The sequence below is a fragment of the Berghia stephanieae genome, chromosome 1 (assembly GCF_034508935.2).
Source record: "Berghia stephanieae isolate SIO BIC M18660-M18661 chromosome 1, UCSD_Bste_1.3, whole genome shotgun sequence".
Taxonomy (NCBI): Eukaryota; Metazoa; Mollusca; class Gastropoda; order Nudibranchia; family Aeolidiidae; genus Berghia; species Berghia stephanieae.
In genome coordinates this window covers 77,591,655-77,598,149 of record NC_088360.1, presented here as the reverse complement: position 1 = coordinate 77,598,149, position 6,495 = coordinate 77,591,655, and positions in this window count along the sequence as shown.

Genomic DNA, 6,495 nt, shown 5'->3' with positions numbered 1-6,495 from the left:
ACTGGAGTAACCCAGGCGTGAGCCGCAGAGCAGCGCCGCAAAGTGAGCTATGGCGTGGTGACTTGCTCAAGGCCACACAACGCAGCAGCGGGTGATTGAACTCGGTACCTTTCGGGTAAGAAGCAAAGACCGTACCACTGAGCCACGCTGCCCCCTAGATCTGGCATTATTATTATTATTATTATTATTATTATTATTATTATTATATTATTATTATTAATTTATTATTATATATTATTATTATTATTATTATTTTATTATTATTATTATATTATTATTATTATTATTATTAATTATTATTATTATTATATTATTATTATTATTATTATTATTATTATTATTATTATTATTATTATTATTATTTATTATTATTATCATTATTATTATTATTAATTAGTTATTTGATTAATTAATTAATTTCGTTATTTTTTAAATAGTTTATTAATTTATTTATTATTTATTTATTTTGTTAGTTAATACTGTGTTTGTTTGTTTTTGTTTTTTGTTGTTTGTTGTTGTTTTTTGTTTTTTTCTGCGAGCTTCTCGGGATGAAGCCCGTTACGCCAAAAATGTTTTTTGCTTTAAAGTAACCAGTGTTGTGAGTCGTGAGATTTTACTTTTTGTTATTTTAGAGACTGTATCCATTGCTCAGTTTTGCTGGATTAAATATATATATCCTGATGAGAGCAACGCTCGATAACAACGTTGTAGAAGTCAAACTATCTTAATTATATTTCAAATGTTTATAAATAGTTCCTTTTATACTAAAGTTGAGCACTATTATTTCATGGTTTTTGTTTTATAATTTATATATATATATATATATATATATTTTATATATATTATATATATATATATTATATATATATATAATATATATATATATATATATATTTCCGTTGCTGACATAGTGCCAGCAACGTCCTATCTACTCTACCTACAACCCAGCCCATCCCTACCAAACACCCGTATTAATACTTTGACTGTCTCGATAAATGGACACCTTGTCACTCAGTCGCTTTACTTTTTTAATTTTTAAAAAGTTTATATTATTTTATACAAGGGAAGAATGAAAAGTCTTGACGCCCCTCTGGCATTTTCAAAACTATAAACGATACAAAATTGACAAAGGTATCAAATCAAAGCTTAGTTAATTTCCTTTCAGTTTATCATTTATTTATATCTCAACATCCTCACCGTCCCCATCCACACAGAGCCGCAAACGACGAATCAGATATCGCGTCGTAAAGGAATTCACGTGACATACTTCCGACGTTATCGAGTACCTCCGCCAGCATATCTTGCTATCATTGCAACAACAAAAAATGGTCTCATAGAGTTGTCCCCTAAGTCTTGAGAAAAGGGAAAAGTCACTGGGAGCTAAATTAGAATTTTTAAAAAGGGGAGGGGTGGGGGTGGGTCGGGGGTTATACGACTTCACAAAAACTGCTACTTTCAATGTAATCATGCGTTTGTGTGAGCATTCTGTACATATGGACTTTCGAAGTTTTACATCTACCTTCTCAACGTTCTTGTTCCTACCCCACACTGGAGCGCAATACTTCGTGGTGGAATAACATAATGCCTCAGAAGACTGCTGCATTTCTCTATCTTGCGGGCAACTCCTTCGAAATGTACCCGACAGGCTGCGGTGCAGCGTAACCCCCTGGTATTTCGGATTCGGATATGGGAGAAGCTGGTCCCGACGAGGACGTTCATCTTACGGGTGTGCCAGCCACTGCATAGGTGAAATGCCATGGCCTCGGTTTTGGAAGAGTTCATCTTCAGGTACCACTTGTCAAAGTAGGATTTGAGTATGGCAACGTCCTCACTGAGTTCTCTCCCAAAACCGGTCCACACTTTACTTTGAGTAACGAGTTCCCAGTCGTCCGCGTATCCCAGCCTCAGGATGAAGTGTTCGGCATGTCGCTAATGTAGACATTAAACAACAATAGGCGATTCATTCAACAGTTCCATGATCATCATGTTGCATCTTTTTGTTTTGAATTAATTAAAGTTTAATTCCATGGATTACCATCATAAATGAGGATTTATTGTGTTCCAGAGTCGACTTCAAACTGCTTTAGATTAGACCTACTTTGTTCAATTTATATATTAATTGTAAACAGGAATCATCGCACTGTGAATGTGATTCTTTCACTTGTTCCCTCCATACCACACCTACGCATTATTTGTTAACATTGATGGCAATCAATGCGTATTGCTTGTGATTATATATGGGTTCTAAATATGACTGGCTTTGTTTTAGTTATTAAATTGATTGTCTGATATAAAATATTGAACATACATCGAATTATTTGTAAAAAAGGTTTTGCTAATGGCGAATATTGATACTTTTAAAGTCATGGCCATTAATATTATATCATTCATGATATATTCAGGGTTCCCACACAAGGTCGGGAAATCGGGATTAGGTCGAGAATATGATCATTTTCTTCCCGGGCCGGGAAATACAGTAGTTCAGGAGTTCACTCAATTTGGGTAGAGCGGTCTGGAAATGATTGGGCATTTGTTCAGGTCAATTTCAGCGCTACATCCACCAAATCATCGTCACTATTGCAACTACCACCACCACCATCACATCATCATCATCATCATCATCATCATCATCATCATCATCATCATCATCATCATCATCAGCATCATCATCACCAACACTACTACAACCAACACCACCACATCATCATTACTACCCCCACTGACTACTGCACCCACCACAATTACATCATCATCATCATCATCATCATCATCATCATCATCATCATCATCATCATCGTCATCATCATCATCATCACTACCACTCCTACCACCCCATCCCCATCATCACCATAACCACTTCTACTGAAACCACGACCACATCATCATCATCATCATTATCATCACTATCATCATCATCATCATCATCATCATCATCATCATCATCATCATCATCATCAATACCACCACTGCAGCAACCACTACCACATCATCATCATCCTCATCATCATCATCATCATCATCATCATCATCATCATCATCATCATCAACACCATCCTCACTACTACCACCATCATCATCATCATCATCATCATCATCATCATCATCATCATCATCATCATCATCATCAACACCATCCTCACTACTACCACCAATGCAACGACCACCACCACATCATCATCATTATCATCACTACCACCACTATTGCAAAAACCACCACATTGCCATCATCATCACTACCGCCACTCCTGCAACCACCATGTATCACCATCAACATCGTCATCATCACCAACACTACTACAACCAACACCACCATATCATCATTACTACCCCTACTGACTACTGCACCCACCACAATCACATCATCATCATCATCATCATCATCATCATCATCATCATCATCATCATCATCACTACCACAACTACCACCCCATCCCCATCAACATAACCACTTCTACTGCAACCACGACCACATCATCATCATCATCATTATCATCAGTATCATCATCATCATCATCATCATCATCATCACCATCATCAATACCACCACTGCAGCAACCACTACCACATCATCTTCATCATCAGCAGCAGCAGCATCAGCATCATCATCATCGCCATCATCATCATCATCAACACCATCCTCACTACTACCACCAATGCAACCACCACCACCACATCATCATCATTATCATCACTACCACCACTATTGCAAAAACCACCGCATTGCCATCATCATCACTACCGCCACTCCTGCAACCACCATGTATCACCATCAACATCATCATCATCACCAACACTACTACAACCAACACTACCATATCATCATTACTACCCCTACTGACTACTGCACCCACCACAATCACATCATCATCATCATCATCATCATCATCATCATCATCATCATCATCATCATCATCATCAACACCATCCTCACTACTACCACCAATGCAACCACCACCACCACATCATCATCATGATCACCACTACCACCACTATTGCAAAAACCACCGCATTGCCATCATCATCACTACCGCCACTCCTGCAACCACCATGTATCACCATCATCATCATCATCATCATCATCATCATCATCATCATCATCATCATCATCATCATCACCACTACTTCAACTACCACCACCACACCACCACCACCACCATCATCATCATCATCATCATCATCATCATCATCATCATCATCATCACCACCACAACCACCATATCACCATCTCTTTCATATCATCAGTTATGCACCTTGCTATTTATATCTAGATTCTGGTATATTATCTGAAATCCTTTTAAAAATTTGATAGCCTTTCCTCGTTTTCTGAAGTTTATTGGTCATGATATAGGATTGGAAAAGGTCTGGGAATTTTTCTGCTGAGGTTGTGGGAGCCTTGTATACTATACATTTCTTCATCCTCATCTATATCCAGATGCAAGTTGTCCTAGAAAGTAACTGTGTATGGATTTCCTCATGATCCCACTGAAAGGCTTAGATGGATTAGGAGCTTGCTAATAAAAAAATATAACTCGTGACGAAATACATAGGTGTATGTGAAATCCATTTTAACAAAACTGACCCAATGAAAAAGGCCGGAAAGTTTATGATACCTATAGTTCCCCCTTCACATTTTGGTAAAATAGATGAGAACGGCGATTTTGATGAAACGGCTCGTTCTAAAGTCCCCTCCCCCCCCCCCCCCCCCCCCCCCCCACCCACCCCCTCTTCATGTTCAACAGCCAAATCAAAATTAAGGTCAATTGTTAAATCGTCTGCAGCTCTAGCAGTACATGTAGATGAATATGAAACATACAAAGACATGTATTCATGTATTCATGTATGCTTTTAATCTGACACATAAAGAGAAAACTCGCCAAGCTGTCCTGTCAGTCATAATGAGTCATAAAAAAAAAGAAATAACCAAAAAACAAAACAAAAATACAAAAAACACACCAAAAAAAAAACAAAAAAAAAATTGAGCTTTTATACAGCGCAATATCCACTAAACGTGCTCAAAGCGCTTTACATGGGATCCCTGACCAACAGCAACACGTAACATGTAGAACGAGACATGGCGCATGTTAGGCGATATTACAATTTTTTCAGCACAGAGACAACGCTGTTAACGGCCAGGTACTCATTTTACACCTGACCACGGTGAGATAATGTGAGTAAAGAGCATTTTCCAAGGACTCAATTATGCGCCGAACGAGGCTCGAACCCAGAACCTTCCGACCCGAAAGCGAGTGTCATACCACTAGACCACATACCCGCAATAAAGTACAGGTTAAATATGCGGCTAGGTGCCATTTATAAATATCAAATTTACTCCCTTTATACCACCCTATTCCTTCTGCTATCTTTCATCCCTTATTTTTTTAAAACTTTCTTTTCTTTCTATATATTTCTACTTCTTTCCAATCCCCTTTTTAGAGAAGTGAGAAAGAGAGCGAGAGAGAGAGAGAGAGAGAGATAGAGAAAGAGAGAGAGAGGGGGGGGGGGAATGGCATGCTTAGACGTATTTGACCTTTATTTATGACAAATTAATACTCACATATATTATCACATTTCATCGGCGAATCCATCAATTGCCGTATCTACCCACCCACCCCCTCTCTCTCTCTCTCTCTCTCTCTCTCTCTCTCTCTCTCTCTCTCTCTCTCTCTCTCTCTCTCTCTCTCTCTCTCTCTCTCTCTCTCTCATCATTATCAATATATTCTTCGTCATTACCAATATATTCTTGAGCTTAGCTATCATTATCACCGGCAATTTTATTTTTTTTTCCATGTAGTTGATTTTTTTTTTTTTTTTTTTTTTGTAATAGCACGTCCTCTGTGCCCTGTCATTAACCATTCGCACCAGACCGTTTCGTATGCTAGGTCGATAAATACAGCACCAGTTTGCTGTTTCATTTCTAACCCTGCTTCAACATACTCTGTAAGAGCAATGCCCGGTTCCGTGGTGCACTTCCTTTCCCCGAAGCCCGCCTGCTCGGGTGGCAGGGCAGCGTCTAGGGCCGGCCCCCATCGGTTCAGTAGTATACGCTCCAAAAGTTTGTAGAGACAGCTCAGAAATGATATGGGTCTGTAACTGTCGGCCCCTTCGCCGTTTCCGGGGCTTCAGGATGGCAACTATCTTGGCGTGCTTCATACTTGTGGAAGATTTCCTTTTGCAAGGACGTCAGACATTGCCTCAGCCAGCCAGGTGCGTGCCTTGGGGTCCAGATGCGTCACCATATCGGGATATATTATGTCATATAGCTTAGCTGCTTTGCCGTTCTTTACATCGCTAATGGCTGCACCCACTTGTCGGGGGCTGAACCTGGATGTCCAGTCCGACACTTTCTCCGCACGTAGCGAGTCCAAAATCGTACCATATGCCTTGCGGACACCGCGCTCGAAAAACTGAATCTGGATCCGTTTGCTGCGGTTCTTTATATTCTTGGCAATTGTGTCTGCCTCACATTCCGGTGCAGCCTTCGCGAATTTCCGGTCA